Source organism: Manis javanica, chromosome 5, assembly GCF_040802235.1.
Source record: "Manis javanica isolate MJ-LG chromosome 5, MJ_LKY, whole genome shotgun sequence".
Taxonomy (NCBI): domain Eukaryota; kingdom Metazoa; phylum Chordata; class Mammalia; order Pholidota; family Manidae; genus Manis; species Manis javanica.
In genome coordinates this window covers 17,581,402-17,599,974 of record NC_133160.1, presented here as the reverse complement: position 1 = coordinate 17,599,974, position 18,573 = coordinate 17,581,402, and positions in this window count along the sequence as shown.

Here is an 18,573-nt window from a genome sequence, read left to right as displayed (position 1 = left end):
CCAAATGGCCAGGGTGGCCTGGTCTAGTGCTAGTTGAGAGCCTCAATTTTTTTCCAGACTTAGTCTATGGAAGCTCTGAGAGGAGAAACTGTCAGACCATAGAGACTCTGTAGGTAGGATCCTTAACACCTGTTTGTGTTCTTAGTCCTTCATGCCCAGCACCCAGCACAGTGTCTGACACTTAGGAAAGGTTTAGCTGAGGAGAGAAAAAGATCAGGTATTAAGCAGAAAGTATTTCCAAGTCAAGAAAAGACTTCCAGGGCCACAGAAATGCTCATAGGTTAAAAGATGGAAGCCAGAGAGGAGGTGACCTTGAGCTGACTGAATCACGCAGAATATAGGGAGTCAGTGTTTAATGGGGAAAAGCTCACCTGGTTCTCTCGCTGTATTTAAGAGCAGTAAGAATTCCAGTGGAGCAGTGCTTGGGATGCAAGAAAACTCATCAGTATCTTGGTCCTTCCTTCCTATTAATTTCCAGGCTTCCAATTAATTGACTTTTCCTCACTGAAATCCCATAGTAATAAGTAGCTTATATATAAATATGACAGGTGTGTTGGGTGGATAGAAGAATTCTGTGACATGTAATGGCATTATTAATGATCTTGTCATCAATAAAATTATGATATTTTAAAAAAATAAAGACTTAAGCTTAGTTTATGCATGGCTGAGACCATCCTGCATGCCTTAGAAAAGTTGCTGATCCTAAAGATTTTTTTCTCTTGTTGTTGCAACTTAAGCTTCTTTTGATGTCTGCCTCTTTGAATATTACTTAAATAATTAAAGCTCTATTTTTTTTACCTACTTTACATGCATAAAATTTAATTGTCATCATTGCATTAGAAATTTATTTAACGGCACCTTCTTAAATAGAGAAAAGATAGAAGATGATAGATGATAGATATAGATAGATACATGACAGATGATAGATATGGATAGATAGATAGATAGATAGATAGATAGATAGATAGATAGATAGATAGATAGACAGATATAGATAGATAGATAGACAGTGGATTTTTTTTCTTTTTGCTAAAAATGTGAATGCCATGAAATCTGGATGGGCACAAAGCCACACTGTAATTCTCTACCCTACCATCCAGGTGCTGACTTTCAACTACCTTCAAGGGGAATTGAGGAGGAAGAAAGTATAATATTTGGAAATGCACCCCAGACCTTTGTTACCTGCTGAGAAGTAAATTGCAATGTCCATTTGGCTTATTTCTACTAAAGAAATGGATGAAAAACTTTGTCTGCATTCATGGGCAGCCCCCAGAGCCAGTGCTGGCATGAAGAAGGAGAATGGCTACACCCACAGGCCTCTCTCAAATCTTGGCTCTTCATTAGCATCTGGAGTCCTGGGCCTAACCTCTCTGAGCCTGTTTCCTTATTTATAAGATATAAATAGTAAAACTGTTTTGGAGATACAAAGTAAAGTACTCAGCACATAATAGCTGTTCAATAAGCAGCATTTATTACCACTATTTTCATCAAATATGACCGGGGACTCTCCTTTCCCATAGGAGATCCACAAAGGTCTTCCCTCTCAATCTACTCGTTCATGAAACCAAGCCTTCGCACACTCAGACTATCAGCCCAGCTTTCCTGAGCCATGGCAGCCTGGAAGGGACCCACACTAATGTGACTGCCATGTCACTAGCCAAAATGTTCTCCTGAAAGTGGGGGTGGTCGCTTCTCACTGGTCTCACCCTCTCTTACTAGTTTTCAAAAACATGGCATCACTCACTCAGTGTACTTAGAGCCCTGTTCCTTTTAGCCCTTGGAGATGACTTGAATGCACCATGACTTGATCACCTAGGATATTACTGGAAGATGTTTAGGAATGCAACTGTTTACTGGATAATTCCCTTCTTATAACCCAGAACAGAACCCAAGGAACTCAATCCTAACTTGTATGACTGGGGGCAGAAGTTCTCTTACCTATTCAGACAGGAGTGGTCTTTCTTCTGTTTCCTGGGCCTATAAGACTAGGCATTCATCCCAAAATCCTCTTCAGTTTTTCTGTCCCAAATGGAACTGTGGGCAGCCTGCTCTGTTATGTGATGCTATCTTAACCAAGAGCATTAAAGTCTCCACTCCTATTCATGCACTTATTCAAAGGCTGCTTATTGAAGGTCTATGCAATGCCAGGAACCATTGTATGTGCTAAAGGCATCAGTGATGAAAGGGAATATAAAAGCCTCTACTCTCATGGTAGAGGAAGGCATTAATCAAATAAACAACCTTACAATTGCGCTAATGTGCTTTGGACTTGCATATGATGCTATTAAAGGAAATAATAAGAGGAAGTGACCTGGTCCAGGATATCAAGGAAGGCTTGTCTAAGGCAGGGATCCTTGAGCTTCGACCTGAAAGATAAGGAATATTAACTAGACGAAGTGAATGCAGGGGTGGAGGTGAAAGACTGTTCCAGGTAGGAGAAATATATATACATATATTCTAAGTCCTAAGTCAAGAGGTTATATGGTGCATGCAATTGAATTCCCCCAGAAAATGAGGACAAGACTCATGAGACAAGCAGGCAACATCCACATTATATAAGACGCTGTAGGTCCTCTTAGGGATTTTGGTCTTCTGCCCAATAGCAATGAAAAGCTACTGAGGTGATATAAGTACTTGGAGATGACATGATAAAATTTGCACTTTCAGAAAGATGTTATTGTGTCTTGTGCTAACTGGACATCAACCAGCTTTACAGATGTATTTCCAAGACCAGCCTCTCGGCCGGCTCCAAGACAAGGAACCAGAAGGAAGCATGAGTCAGGGGCTCCCTGTAATCAGATGCCTCTAATCTCTGCTGCCCTGGTGGTGATGACTTGAGTGCACCATGATTTCATCACCTTCCTTATCTTGGTTTCTGGTGCCAAAGAACCTTCAGCATACCCAGCTTCTCTCTGCCTGAAGGACAACAAGATCAAGATCCTTGATACCAGCACTGTCCCCTCCTCAGGAAAGGATCAAACTACTAAGTTTCAGCCTCACTAAAGGTCAAATTCATGGATGAGTCAACCCCTATTAAAAACTTTTATTATTTGGATTATACTCTCCCTTGTATTTATTGGGGAAAAAAATGATACACTAATAACTAAGCCATGAGGTCCATGAAAATGAGACCTTTTTTTGCACTGTTCTATTTCCAACCTGCTGTACAGTAGTTGCTCAATAAATGTTATATAAATAAACCTTTAAGTATTTTGGCAAGAAGTAAAATTTAAAAGAAAACACTCATCATCCTACAATTCTAAAATAACTTTCCATCTTTGTAGGATGTTTCTGTTTTTATGTTTATGGACGTGTTTATTGAAATAACATTTTCATGTATAACCTTATTATATGATTTAGACATTGTTTCTAATACATTTTGTCATAAATATGTGAGTAAACCTCTTAATTATCCACTCATAGCTTCCTGGTGTGTCCACAGATGGACACAATCTACATGTACCTACATGTACAGTAATTTATAAATAGGCAGGAATGTATATGTTTAAAGCTATAACCCTACAACTTCACTGGGGCAATTTTTTTCCATACAGAGGCAAGGAAAATGCAGCATACTTTCAAGGGAAGAAAGAAGGAAAGAACAAACTGAGTTTCAGAAATCATAAATGAGCTAAAAGCTTGGATTTTATAATATTTAGAGCTTTGATCACCATTTTGCAGGCAATGAAATAGGATTCTAAACATAAAATACAGTCGTCCAAGATCACAGATATTAAGAGTCATCTGATACCTGAGACTTATTTCCTAGCCAACTCTTGGGAGCCTCTCTCACTGACATTATAAGCAGAAATCGTCTGAAGAAACAAGTAGTGTATTTAGTGTTGATACAGATTGTAATAATACATAAGCCCAAATTAACATTCCCACTTGGACTAGTTCATTTGCTTGCATCAAAAGGCTTACAGGTTATCATGGTTAAAAATGTTGAAGTGCAGATAACAGAAGAAATACCCTGTTTTACTACCCAAAAAAATAATCATTTATTTTGATAAAATGAAGCTTTTTTCTCTCCATTATAGCATCAGATAATAATGGCTCATCTGATTGTCATAAAATATAGGAGGTGGATGGAATCACTTAACTTAAAATATTGCTCTGTTACATGGGGAAGAAGACGTAGCAAGCCCTCAACCAGATCTACTTATCTGCTCCGGACCAGCTGAAAGTGAGGTCCAGTGAGTGGTCCTGGGAATGGACACCTGACGAAGACACGCTGTGCTTGTTGAAGGTGCCATGGAAATGGAAGCAAGCAATGCCTTCAAACATCAACCCCAAATCTAAAGGGAGAAGATCAAGAGCTCCAAATTTCCAGCACTTATTTTCAGTTGAGCTGATGTAGGGATCTACTCATTTAATGAGGGCCACGTGATTTTCTTGAACCATTCTGGGGAGCCTACAGCAAAAAGAAATGCAGCTTTTAAAGGCGACTTTAAAAGTGGTAGTCATTGCATGATTAGAATTCATCAGTGTGTGCTGAACCCTATGCTGAGCAAAGGTTGACCCTGTCCTATCCCTGAACACCTGTCGGTCTCAAGAAGATGAACGAAGTCTGGAGTCCAGGGCCCCTGAGAGACCAGGAGGAGTGAGAATGATCTCCTAACAGCACCTTGTATGCCGCCAAGGGTATAGTAAAACCAGGAATTAGAACAGGAGCACGGATGGAGATTAGCATTCAAAGCTCCCTAGAATGGCCAGGAGAAGAGGAGAAGCCTAATCAGGGCCAGCAGTAAAGCGCTAACAGGGAAGGGAAAAAAGGGAAGGGAAGCAGCTGCTGCCTTTCCAGTTGAGCTACGTCAGGCCTCTGTTGTCCCCTCTTCTCTGTCCCCAACCCACACTGGTGTGGCGAATGAGCCGTAAGTGGTCCCCTTTTCTCACCACTAGGGTGTCTCTTAGGTTCTGTTAGAAGGAAGGACCACTCGTGAGACCAGAGTAAGCAGCACCTGATTTTACCACCATACCCGAAAAGAGCAGGGGGTGATGGGGGGAAAGGCTAGGAAAGGTTGAGGCAATCTGGGCTCTCCTGTGTATTCTGACCCACTGTACAACCAGAGAAATCCCTTCCCCTTCCTGAGAACACCCACTACAAATCCTGCCTGCCTCTTGGGCATCTCTCCAGACGGCTCCTCCTCCAGGACGGTGCGGCCACTGATGGCTGATCGGTCCCTTCCTTGGGGAATGTGAGCCCTGGGCCCTGGCCTCACCTGCACAGCTGGGCCCAGCCACACGCTCCTCCTCCAGGCCCGGACTCAGGAGGGGCACCATCTCACGTGGTGGTGTCTGGCAAACTGAGCAACCACCTCAGGGCCAGAGGTCATGACCCAGAAATCAGAGGACTGCCTGCGGGGTGGCTCTTGGCCAATGGGAAAAACAGGACGGAAGGGGCCCAAGCAGAGAAATTCCCTTTTTCCTGCCTCCCATGGACGGACTACTCCGTTTCTCCTTCAGTCAATGCACAGTCCTTCCTCTGGAGGGACCTGACCCGTTGGGAAGGGGCATCCAGTTTGCTAATACCTCACTTCTCATTGTCTCACTTGCCTTGCTTCTCATTTTTCCACATTCTCATTGTCCTGGGACTGCATCTCCCAGGTGGGCACCTTCAGTTCCCGCCTCAGGCTGTTTTCTCAAGAACACAGACCTAGCCTGAGACTTTGTCTTCAGAATAAAAGAGGGCCTGAAGACCTCACAGTCACTGCTGGGTCTGACATTCTGGAGTCCAGGTTCTAAGCCTCAATAGAACCTTGACTGAGAGTTTCCACATAGCAGGCAACTTTTACATTGTCCACAGTGTAGTTTGCCCGCTGGGATACCACTTTCTGCACTGGGAAATACTTCTATGAGGTTCCTAGCATTCCCCCATTTTACATATGAGGAAACTGAGGCTCTGAAAGTTTAACTCATTGGCCCAATGTCATATAACTAAAGAGGAGTAGAACCAAAATTCAGACTTAGTCTTATTCCCAGTTCTGCATTCTCTGTCCTACCCCATACTATGTCCCTTAGACTGTTCTAGATTTATTTTTCAAGTCTGATTAAATGTTCCATGTTTTAAAGACTTGGGAAAAAAATCCCAGATGGAAGCTTGGGAGAGAAAAGCAAGGTGGCTGGTCTTGGACGGCACCAAACAGTACAGAGGGAGGGGTGGGGAAAAGAGACTTCATGCTCTATTATTTAAGGAGCCAAAGTCATACATTCTAATACCACAAGGACCACATTTTAGCATTCTTTCCCTTAACTTCTCCAGCGAGACAAATGCTTAAGTCAGAAGAACATTGTTTGTAGGAAAACAGACCCTGGTTTGGATTACAAAAAGGTGGCTGCTGCAAACCCAGATACAGTGAGCTCACCTCCACCTAAGATCCTTGTCTCTGTCGGTTTGGGCTGCTCTGACTGGTTGCCGGACACTGAGTGGATTAAACAACAAGCATGTGTCTCACAGTTCTGGAGGCTGGAAGTCCCAGATCAGAATGCCAGCATGGCTGGGAGCCTGGTGCATATTCTCCTTCTGGATTTGAGACGGTCATCTTGCTGTGTCTTCAGATGGTGGAGAGCTGGGTAGTTCTTCAGTCTCTTCTTATAAGGGCACTAATCCTACTGATGAGGGTACTACTCTTATGACCTACTTATCTCCCAAAGATCCCACTTCCAAATAGTATCACATTGGGATGAAAGATTCAACATACTAATTTTGAGGGGTCACAAACATGCAGTCAACTGCACTCAGCTTGTATGTAAAAACCAAAGCAGGGGCCATACAAGGGAAGCCGGAGGCAGCATGGGGACCAGCAGGAGCTTTCAGAGACCCTGCAGCCAGAACCCTTTATAGCAGGAAGGTAGTACAATGCAGGGGGAGACAGGGCAGTGAGGCAGAATGCAAGGCCAATGCAGACTCTGCTGCTGACCGGGTGAGTGGCCCTGAGCCTTCTCTGGACCTCAGTTTCGTCCTCTGTCATGGGGATGGGGAGATATCTGGATGAATGCATAGGACATCAGTGTAAAGTAGCTAATCCTGAGAATACAGGAAATGCGAAAGAAACCATGACAAATTGTTACTTAAATCCTTACTTACATTGTGAGTTGAACACACATGTTCTGCAGGATTTGGAGTGTGAAGCCACATGTGGTTAATAATAATGATCACAGAGATCACACTGCATGTTATGTCTTGGTGAGAGGCCCTCCATCTTCTCAGAGAGCCCAGAGGAAGCCCTCAAGGATGTTGACAGGCACCAGTGGTGCTAAGAACACAGGGTAGCAGGCTGCCCAGGAGTTGATGTCTGAGGGGCCCACCCGTCATCCCACCAGCTTCCTCCTCCAGCTGCTCCAGCACCAGGTGGCCCACATGTCGCCCGTGAGCATTGTGAGCCCAGAGCCAGCAGTGCCTGAGCCCTGGCCTAGGAAGGACTTGGGATAGGAAGTAACTAGGAAGTAACTGGGATAGAGGAGATTGCTTTCTAATGATAAAAGTTCAACATACAAAGAGAAAAAAGGAGGAAGACACAGGGATAATCATCAAAAAGTTAACAGTGTTCTCCTCCCAGTTTTGAAACTACACGTGTTTTATTTTCTTACTTTGGTTCTTCAGTGTATGTAAAGAGAAAAAGGACTTATAACTACTTCTCTTTACTGCTCTTCTCATTCCCAAAGAAGCCAATACAGCCCAAATATCTCCTCTGCCGGGAAGCTTCCCATGACATTAAAAATCCCACTCCTAGGTGCACCAAGCGAGGTATCCTCTTCAGGGCTGCCCTGAGCCAGCTCCTCCTAGCTGGAGAGCAGGGTGTGTGTGTCTCTGCCCTACTCTACATGCAGGAACACTGGGTTGGCAGCTGAAATCTGCCAAGATGGGAGAATTACCCAATGGAACTCAGCAGATTCTACCAATCAGGGTCTTCCTGCATGCACTTGAGAGCTGATCGTTAAGCATTTATCAGCACACCACTGTTTACGTTCCCAGAATTCTGTGCGTGTCCTTCTATATAGCTTTTGTTGTCTTGTGCCATGATGTTTAACTTGTTTTTCTCCACCGCTAACTTGTAAATACTCAAGAGGTAAGACATTTCATCATTTATCTCTAACCCACCTCACAATACTGTGCACATAGCTGGTGGAAGACAGGAGAGAGGGGAGAAGATATGGAAGGAAGGAAGAAAAAACTGGAAGGAGGGAAAGAAGAAGCCAAGGAAACAGAAATGAAGGGAAGGAGAGAGAGAGGAGAAGGAAGGATAGCTGCTTTCTGTCTTCAAATGTAATAAAATTGGATGATTATCCCTCAATATCAACCACAGCCATTCTCTGGAGCATGAAGTCCTCTGGTTAACTATCACCAAGAGAAGGTCCAAGCTTCCTCACTCCTGACTCCTAAGAAGGAAGAGCCTTGAAAAGTGGCCAATAACCTCTGGAACTTCCAGCCAGACTGGGTCAGGAAGGTGGAATGAGACTAGTATAGAGAAGATCTTTTAATCCCAATTAGGATGGCAAATCCCAGTCTTGCTTAGAATAGTTCCTGAGATTGAACACTTCTGAGTCCCAGCCCACAGGAACCATGAGAGCTCTCCCTTCTCCATACCTTCCATCATTTCGTTGAGGACCAAGTATTGACAAAAGGCTCCATAAACAAGAAGTACTAGAAAAGTTTACCTATTCAGCTCCTACCTCTTTCAAAATGTACTGGAATCTCTTCAGAAATCATTTTGTGGTCATAGCCTATTAGGTATCTTTTTGTTAGCTATTTTTCTAAGTAATGTGCTCATTATGTTTATATACCCTAATATAGTATCATGAATATAAACTCCCCTTTCTCATGAATATGTACATCCAGGCCAGAAAAAAATCAGAGCCAAGGAACCTGTTCAAGTTAAACAAAACAAAACAGAAAACAGTCGCTAGCCCAACTGGTTTAGCCAGTTTTTCTGATGCACACTAGATACTTCCACTAAGCTGTTATTTCCATTGTCTTATTCAAGTTCTTTCAGGGCATCTGTGCCAGTATGTGTGCATGGTAGCTGCTTCTTAGAGGAGAGAAGGAAATGAAAACCACCAATTATTGAGTAGCCACTGGATTCATTCATTGGTTCAACAAATAATGATTGAATTTTGTGTACCAAGCCCAACCACTGAGGATCCAGATGAATGAGACAGACCTCTGGTGTGTACAGTCCATTGGAGGAACGGGTCCAAAAGAAGTAACAACAAGCAAATAAACAACATAATAACAGATAGTAATAAGCTCCAGTAAGGAATGCAGCAGAGCACTATGGCCTATTGTAAAGGCCAGGGATGTATTTAGGAAGGATAGATAAGAGGTAACACTTGAGTTAATGCATGAACTAAAAGTTGAGAAGTTGGTTTCTCAAAGGGCCAGGAGAGAATAGGGTCAGCAAAGAGCAGGAGCAAAGGCCTGAAGATGGAAAAGAACTCAGCACACTCAAAGAACCCAAAGGAGGTGTGGGTGAGCAAGATGGAAAGTTGGAGATGAAATAGGAAAGGTGGGCAGGTATCAAGCACTCAAGGCATGATGAAGGATTTATATTTTAACATAAGTGCAAAGGGGAGCAATTGAAGCATTTGAAGCTGCAGAGACATGAGCTGGCTTCAATAAAAGTTTTCCTCTGAGTATTGTGTGGACAGCAGATGGAGGGGACTGGATTGAAGAGCAGAGAAACTAGTCAAACTACTGTTTAGACTTCCTTTTGTTGGATTTTGCACTCAGAGGCAGTGAATTTAATGCACTTAAATTAATGAATTTGGTTCACTAAACTGAACACAAAGTCTCCAAACATGGATCCATTCACCCAAAGGAAACTTTTGGTATTTCCACACCTTTTTTATATTTCTAGCTGTGAAGTCTTAGACAGATTACATCACCTCTCAGAACCTTAGTGTCTTCATTTGTGAAAGTTGTTTAGCTGAATCTTCCAGAGTATCCAGTAAATGTCATACTCCTTGGTTTCTTGGAAAGGAAAATGACTCATATCTGCTGGAAATAGCCCAGGTAGCTCCAGGCAGCTCCCTGGGCCAGGCCACAGCCAAGCTTGGGTGGAGCCTGAAAGGAGCTAGGGTGGAGACCCAGAGAGGATGGGCACCTGATTATGCAGTGCAAAGTCCCCTGTCCCAGGCTGCAGACCTCCCCCTCAGGAATGTGGCTTGGGTGGGGCCTGCTAGCTGCAGAGAGAAAACCAGAAGGCCCTGGTAGAAATAAAACAGAAGAATCTTTAAATAATTGTGGAACAGGGAAACCTTGCTAAATTGGAAACCAAATGCAAGAAGCATAAATGCAAAGACTAACAGGAATTATTTTATGAAAAATCCAAGACTATCTTACAAATCAAAAATAAAATTAGAGTAAACCAATTAAAAATGGGCAAAAGACATGAACAGGCATTTCATGTTAGAATCATGAACAGTCAGTAAGCCTTTGGCAAGATGTTACTGATGATTGGGAAAATATAAATCAATGCCACTATGATCTATAATTTTATAGACATTCAATTGGCAAAAATTGAAAGTTTTTAATACTAAGTAGAATTCGATTTATAAGATCTCTTACATGCTTCTAGTAGAGTGTAATGTGGTACTAGCACTTTGGAAAGTACTTGAGTTGTATCTTCTAATAATAATTATTTATACATTCTGGATCCAATGATGCCTCTCATAAATGTAATTTTACATGTATATCAGGACACATAGCCAAGAAATTTCAGAATTACACTTTCACAATAGTGTAAACCTAGAAATCACTCAAATATCCTTCAATAAAGGTGGTACTTTTTACAATGGACTATATGGTAGTCAGAATGAGTGGGCATAATGACACACATGTAACCATGTGGAAGATTCTAGCAAAATGATATTAAATGAAGAAAATACCAAAAGATTACAAACAAGTCCTTTAGGCTACTGGAAAAGTTCTTTACCTTAGAATGGGAGGTATTTGCTTTGCTGTTTACATAAGTAAGAAACTTTTCTTTCTCAAATTCATTAACCTGTATACTTAATACTTTGTGTACTTTATTGTATGTATATTATAAATCAGTAGTAACTGCCTTATAAAGGATTACATACCCTTTTTATGAAATTAAAAACTGAAAAATTAAAAAACTTACCTTTAAATACTACAATTCTGCTTTTATTTAGTAAAACTAAATACAGCAGTCCCCCTTATCCATGGTTTCAGTTACCTGTACTCAACCACAGCCCAGAAGCAGATGATCCTATTTCTGGTCTATGGTCAGAGGTCAACAGCAGCCTAATGCTATGCCACAATGCCTATGTCATTCACCTCACTTCATGTCCTCACTAAGGCATTTTATCATCTCAATTCATCACAAGAAGAAAGAGGGTAAATACAGTACAATAAGATATTTTGACAAAGTGATCACAGTTACATAACTTTTGTTACAATATATTTTACAGTCATTTTGTTTTGTTATTAGTTATTGTTTTTAATCCCTTACTCTGCCTGATTTTTAAATTAAGCTTTATCATAGGTATGTATAAATCAGGAAAAAGCATAATATATGTAGGGTTCAGTATTGCCCAAAGTTTCAGGCATCCACTGGGGGCCTCAGGATGTATCCCCCGTAGGCACATGGAGACTTCTATAAAAGAGGAATCAGAATGATGGTGACCTAGGAGTAGAGGAGGTATGGGGACGTGTTGGAAGAGAAGAGCCAGCCATGTCCATGGGGAGCTTCTTGTCAAGTGACATATATAAGTTATTTAGAGCTGAGATTCAAACACAGGCCACTGACATAAATTCATCTTCGATTAATATTAGCAATCTTCCAGATCTTTGGTGCAGCCAAAATTCTGCTGCCAACCTTAGGAACTTAGCACCTTATTTGAGTTATATGGGCTCCTGAATGTCTACCATTGCTCTGTTACCATAAAGTTACTTACACTACAAGCCCACCTTCCCTAGGGTGATGGTGAGGGTAGTAAATTAAAGGATGCTACAAATTTGCTTAAGCGAGAAAATCCTGTAGAAAATGAGATTGGGGCTTCTTTGCTGTCGTCAGAAGGCTTTGGGCTTCCACCTGGCCCTCTTGGCACACTCTTAAAGAACACACTGTTCTTGGAGTCACACTTTTCAGAACATCACCCTGTTGTGAAAAAAGCCCAAGAAGCTCTTTGGAGAGGTCCCCTTTAAGAACACTGCATTCTCCAGCTGACCAAACCTGGTCAGCTCCTAGTCCTGGGAGGGAGCCATCTGGGAAATGAACTCCAGCCCCAGCTGGGCTGGCCCAGCCAATAGTGTGGAGCAGAGAGGAGCTGACCCACCAAGCCTTGACCAGTTGCTGATACATGAGCAAAATGAAGGGGCATTGTTTTTATAAGCCACTGTATTTGGGGTAGTTTGCTATATAGCAGTAGATGACTGGAAGAGAAGGTATTTTTTCTTAAATGATGAGGGGAGGAAAGTAGGAAGTGAGGGAACAGGAAGAAGTATTGGCCACTTCATTCCATGGAGACAATAGCAGAAATGAGTAAAATTCTCTACGTGAGCAAATGTACCCTGACTCCTGGGTCTCTGTGATCCCTCTGGGCAGGGACTCTGCGTCAGGCTCCGAGCTGTCCTGCTTGTCTTCCTCTGAGCTGCTTTCCTTTTCCTCAGCAAGATCAGAATGGCAAAAAGACCGAAGTTTCTGGTGCAATCCTGTGCTTGTCCAGGCAGCAGCGAGAGCTATGTCTTCAGCAAAGGGGCAGAAGTTTTATTTGTGCACTTCCTTGTGGATTTATCTATCCTGCCACAGGCATTTTCAAACTTGTCATTTTAACTCCCCAGAATTTTTCATCCTTTTTGGAATTTCCATCACCATGTCACTGAATGGTGAAGGTGATATAGGACGGCCAAGCTCCTCTGAGCAGCATAAATCCCACAGCCTCTGCCTCCAGGTAAGCTAGGCCCTGGTGACCTGCTGCCGGAAGTATTCCACTGAAGGAAGCTGAGCCCTGGTCATGAAGTGACATTGTTGTGCAAGATGCTCATCTGACTGGTGGCTTCCTTCTTCTCCTTGAATTGTGATTAAATCCTAATAAAATAGACTCTCCTTTCAGGATCTTTCACTACTGGAAGGGCAAATGGAATCTAAAAATCTAGCTGGTCCAGACACATGAATCTAGGCTGAAAAATAAATCAGTGTTCCAGGACACCTGGAATGTCAGTTATTTGTCTGTTCTCAGATCCATTCCCCACCTCTGCTCAGCTCTATATTGTACGGGGCTGAGTCCTTCAAACTGCATTCCCATATCTCCCAAAATCGGTTTCTTTTTGGAGTTGACCAACCCTAATCAGAGGTACTAATGGGAAATTGGAGAGGAGGGAGGACGGATATTTCTCCCCATCACTCTTTCTTTCATGTCAGTAACTGAAACTCTTCCATGGCTCCTATTGCTCCAATGTGGTCCAACTCCCAGATTTCCAGACTCTGTTAGTGTTACCTCCTCCCTTTACACATGTGTGCTATCTCTAAGCTATTGATGTCTTATTTGTGATGTTCCGGCACCAACACTCCAATGTCTACCACTATTTCCTTAGCTTCCTCTGTTCCAGGTTAAACCTTTCAAATTCCCATACCTTAAAGTTGCTGAGATACTTTGCAATGCTAGAAAGACCCTCATCATTCTATTCTTTTTCATCTTGGAGCAATCATGCATTCTCCCCTCTCCATGCAGCCAGCTGCCCCATTGACACACATTAGGTCAACAGGGCTTGAGTCTGAGTTCCTTGTGCCAGCATTTCTTTAGCTCTTGAAGTGCCCCATTTTAAAGTGTAAGTGTCCTACAAGTAAGCCACTCAAGGACAACTTATATAAGTTCCCGAAGTTTTGGACTATGCTGCATATGTATTTTTTTTTTGGTATCACTAATATACACTTACATGAACAATATTGTGGTTACTAGATTCCCCCCATTATCAAGTCCCCACCACATACACCATTACAGTCGCTGTCCATCTGCATAGTAAGATGCTAGAGAGTCACTACTTGTCTTCTCTGTGCTATTCGGCCTTCCCCATGCTCCTCCCACCCCACATTATGTGTGCTAATTGTAATACCGCTTCTTCCCCTTATTCCTCCCTTCCCACCCATCCTCCCCAGTCCCTTTCCCTTTGGTAACTGTTAGTCCATTCTTGGGTTCTGTGAGTCTGCTGCTGTTTTGTTCCTTCAGTTTTTTCTTTGTTCTTATACTCCACGGATGAGTAAAAATATTTGATACTTGTCTTTCTCTGCCTGGCTTATTTCACTGAGCATAATACCCTCCAGCTCCATCCATGTTGTTGCAAATGGTAGGAATTTGTTTTCTTCTTATGGCTGAATAATATTCCATTGTGTATATGTGCCACATCTTCTTTATCCATTCATCTACTCATGGACACTTAGGTTGCTTCCATTTCTTGGCTATTGTAAATAGTGCTGCTATAAACATAGGGGTGCATATGTCTTTTTCAAACTGGGCTGCTGCATTCCTAGGGTAAATTCCTAGGAGTGGAATTCCTGGGTCAAATGGTATTTCTATTTTGATTTTTTTGAGGAACCTCCATACTGCTTTACATAATGGTTGAACTACTTTACATTCCCACCAGCAGTGTAGGAGGGTTCCCCTTTCTCTGCATCCTTGCCAACATTTGTTGTTGTTTGTCTTTTGGATGTTGGTCAACCTAACTGGTGTGAGGTGATATCTCATTGTGGTTTTAATTTACATTTCCCTGATAATTAGTGATGTAGAGCATTTTTTCATGTGCCTGTTGACCATCTGAATTTCTTCTTTGGAGAAGTGTCTGTTCAGATCCTTTGCCCATTTTTTAATTGGATAATTTGCATTTTGTTTGTTGAGGTACATGAGCTCTCTGTATATTTCAGATGTCAACCCCTTATCAGATCTGTCATTTATGAATATATTCTCCCATATTGTAGGATGCCTTTTTGTTCTACTGATGGTGTCCTTTGCTATATGGAAGCTTTTAGTTTGATATAGTCCCACTTGTTCATTTTTGCTTTTGATTCCCTTGCCTGTGGAGATACGTTCATAAAGAAGTTGCTCATGTTTATATTTAGAAGAGTTTTGCCTATATTATCTTCTAAGAATTTTATGGTTTCATGACTTATATTCAGGTCTTTGATTCATTTTGATTTTACTTTTGTGTATGGAGTTAGACAGTAATCCAGTTTCATTCTCTTACATAGAGCTGTCCAGTTTTGCCAGCACCAGCTGTTAAAGAGGCTGTCATTTCACCATTGTATGTCCATGGCTACTTATTGTATATTAATTGACCATAAATGTTTGGGTTAATATCTGTACTTTCTATTCTGTTCCACTGGTCTATGGCTCTGTTCTTGTGCCAAAACCAAATTGTCTTGATTACTGTGGCTTTGTAGTAGAGCTTGAAGTTGGGAAGCGAAATCCCCCCTGCTTTATTCTTCCTTCTCAGGATTGCTTTGGCTATTCAGAGTCTTTTGTGCTTCCATATGAATTTTAGAACTATTTTTTCCAGTTCATTGAAGAATGCTGTAGGTATTTTGATAGGGATTGCATTGAATCTATAGATTGCTTTAGGCAGGATGGCTACTTTAACAATATTAATTCTTCCTACCCAAGAGCATGGGATGAATTTCCATTTATTAGTATCCTCTTTAATTTCTCTCAGGAGTGTCTTGTAGTTTTCAGGGCATAGGTCTTTCACTTCCTTGGTTAGGTTTATTCCTAGGTATTCTATTCTTTTTGATGCAATTGTGAATGGAATTGTTTTCCTGACTTCTCTTTCTTCTAGTTCATCGTTAGTGTATAGAAATGTAACAGTGTATTAATTTTGTATCCTGCAACTTTGCTGAATTCAGATATTAGTTCTAGTAGTTTTGGAGTGGATTCTTTAGGGTTTTTTATGTATAATATCATGTCATCTGCGAACAGTGACAGTTTGACTTCTTCCTTGCCAATCTGTATGCCTTTTATTTCTTTGTGTTGTCTGATTGCTGTGGCAAGGACCTCCAGTACTATGTTGAAAAAAAGCAGAGACAGTGGGCATCCTTGTTTTGTTCCCAATCTTAAAGGAAATGCTTTCAGCTTCTCACTGTTCAGTATGATGTTGGCTGTGGGTTTGTCATATATGTCCTTTATTATCTTGAGGTACTTGCCCTCTATACCCATTTTGTTGGGAGTTTTTATCATGAATGGATGTTGACTTTTGTCAAATGCTTTTTCAGCATCTATGGAGATGATAATGTGGTTTTTGTCCTTCTTTTTGTTGATGTGGTGGATGATGTTGATGATTTTCAAGTGTTGTGCCATCCTGGCATCCCTGGGATGAATCCCACTTGGTCATGGTGTATGATCCTCTTAATGTATTTTTTAATTCAATTTGCTAATATTTTCTTGAGTATTTTTGCACCTATATTCATCAGGGATATTGGTCTGTAGTTTTCTTTTTTTGTGGTGTCTTTGCCTGTTTTTGGCATTAGAGTGATGCTAGCTTCATAAAATGAGTTTGGAAGTATTCCCTTCTGTTCCATTTTTTGGAAAACTTTAAGGAGAATGGGTATTATGTCTTCTCTAAATGTCTGATAAAATTCAGTGGTCAAACCATCTGGCTCGGGTGTTTTGTTCTTGGGTAGTTTTTGATTAATGATTCAATTTCATTGCTGGAAATTTGTCTGTTTAGATTTTCTGTTTCTTCCTTGGTCAGTCTTGGAAGGTTGTATTTTTCTAGAAAGTTGTCCATTTCTTCTAGGTTATCCAGTTTGTTAGCATATAGATTTTCATAGTATTCTCTAATAATTCTTTGTATTTCTGTAGTGTCTGTTATGATTTTTCCTTTCTCATTTCTGATTCTGTTTATGTGTGTAGATTCTCTTTTTTTCTTAATAAGACTGGCTAGGGGTTTATCTATTTTGTTTATTTTCTCAAAGAACCAGCTCTTGGCTTCATTAAATTTTTCCATTGTCTTATTCTTCTCAATTTTATTTATTTCTTCTCTGATCTTTATTATGTCCCTCCTTCTGCTGACTTCGGGCCTCATTTGTTTTTGATTTTTCCAGTTTCAATAATTGTGAATTTAGACTATTCATTTGGGATTGTTCTACCTTCTTTAAATAGGCCTAGATTGCTATATACGTCCCTCTTAGAACTGCCTTTGCTGCATCCCACAGAAGTTGGGGCATTATGCTGTTGTTTTCATTTGTCTCCATATATTGCTTGATCTCTGTTTTAATTTGGTCATTGATCCACTGATTATTTAGGACCGTGTTGTTAAGCCTCCATGTGTTTGTGACCCTTTTTGTTTTCTTTGTACAATTTATTTCTAGTTTTATACCCTTGTGATCTGAGAAGTTGGTTGGTACAATTTCAATCTTTTTTAATTTACTGAGGCTCCTTTTGTGGCCTAGTATGTGGTCTATTCTGGAAAATGATCCATGTGCACTTTGCATATGTATTTTTAACACTAGCACATTGTTATCTGGAATGTAACATTTGAGACAGTAAAGCACAATGGGACAGTCTTATCCCCATCCACTCTTCCCCCTTCTATCTATCTATCCATCCATCTGTCCATCTACCATCCAATCCCTCACTGATTCAAACAATTTATGGATTAAGAGTAGTAATTTTAGAATTTGAAAAAAATGAGAATTAAAATACAACTTCACCACTCTTTTTAAACTGTGTGGACTTAGCAAATTATTTGCTTTCCTGAATGTTAGTTCATTTTCTTTACAATGGAGGTATAAATAGCTATCTCATAGGGTTATTGGGAGGATTAAAACTTATGATATTTAATGTGTACATAATTAACAACTGGTAATTATACTGTCATTCTAATGAACAACTACTTACTGAGTATCTCATGCATGTCTGGCTGTGCTGGGTGGTGAAGGCTTAGATTTTCTCAGGTTGATCTGGGACCATTTAGTTTGCCAATGATCAGAATGGAATAAATCATTTATGCATGCTCAGGCTCAGTTTTCTACTCTGTATAATGGGTTGGTAATAATAACTTCCAATTGGTAGCTGGTGTAAGGAATAAATCAAACAGCCCCTGTAAAGTGCCTCACACAGGACCTGGAATATAGCCAGCACTAAATAAGAGTTAGTGTTAATGAAGAGGAAGGAGGAAAAGGAGAAGAAGAGACAAGGAAGAAGAGAAAGAGAAGAAAATGAAAATGATGTTCTTTCCAGGAGCAATTCCTAGGTGCCTCTCCCTGGAAGAGAAACACTTTGCAAAGTCTTGAAAATTCATATGAAGCAGTCTGTCCAGTTCCTGTGGTCTGAGCAATGCCAAAGTCATCTGAGATTGAACAAGTCACTGATGGACCACCAGTAGGGGATGCCAACTCTCTGTATGATGAATGATGTCAAGACCTAGCCCTCTCTGGATCAGCCCCCTCTGAAAGGCAGAGATACCACAGGCCTAGACCTAACTTACGTAACACAGCAAGACTGGATTAGATAATGTCTACAAAGCACTTTGGACTCCACAGAGAATGGCCATCTGTGAATAGCAGGTGGTGGTATTATTATTAACCAGGCAACCTCTCATTGCAGCTAATTGCTACTGAG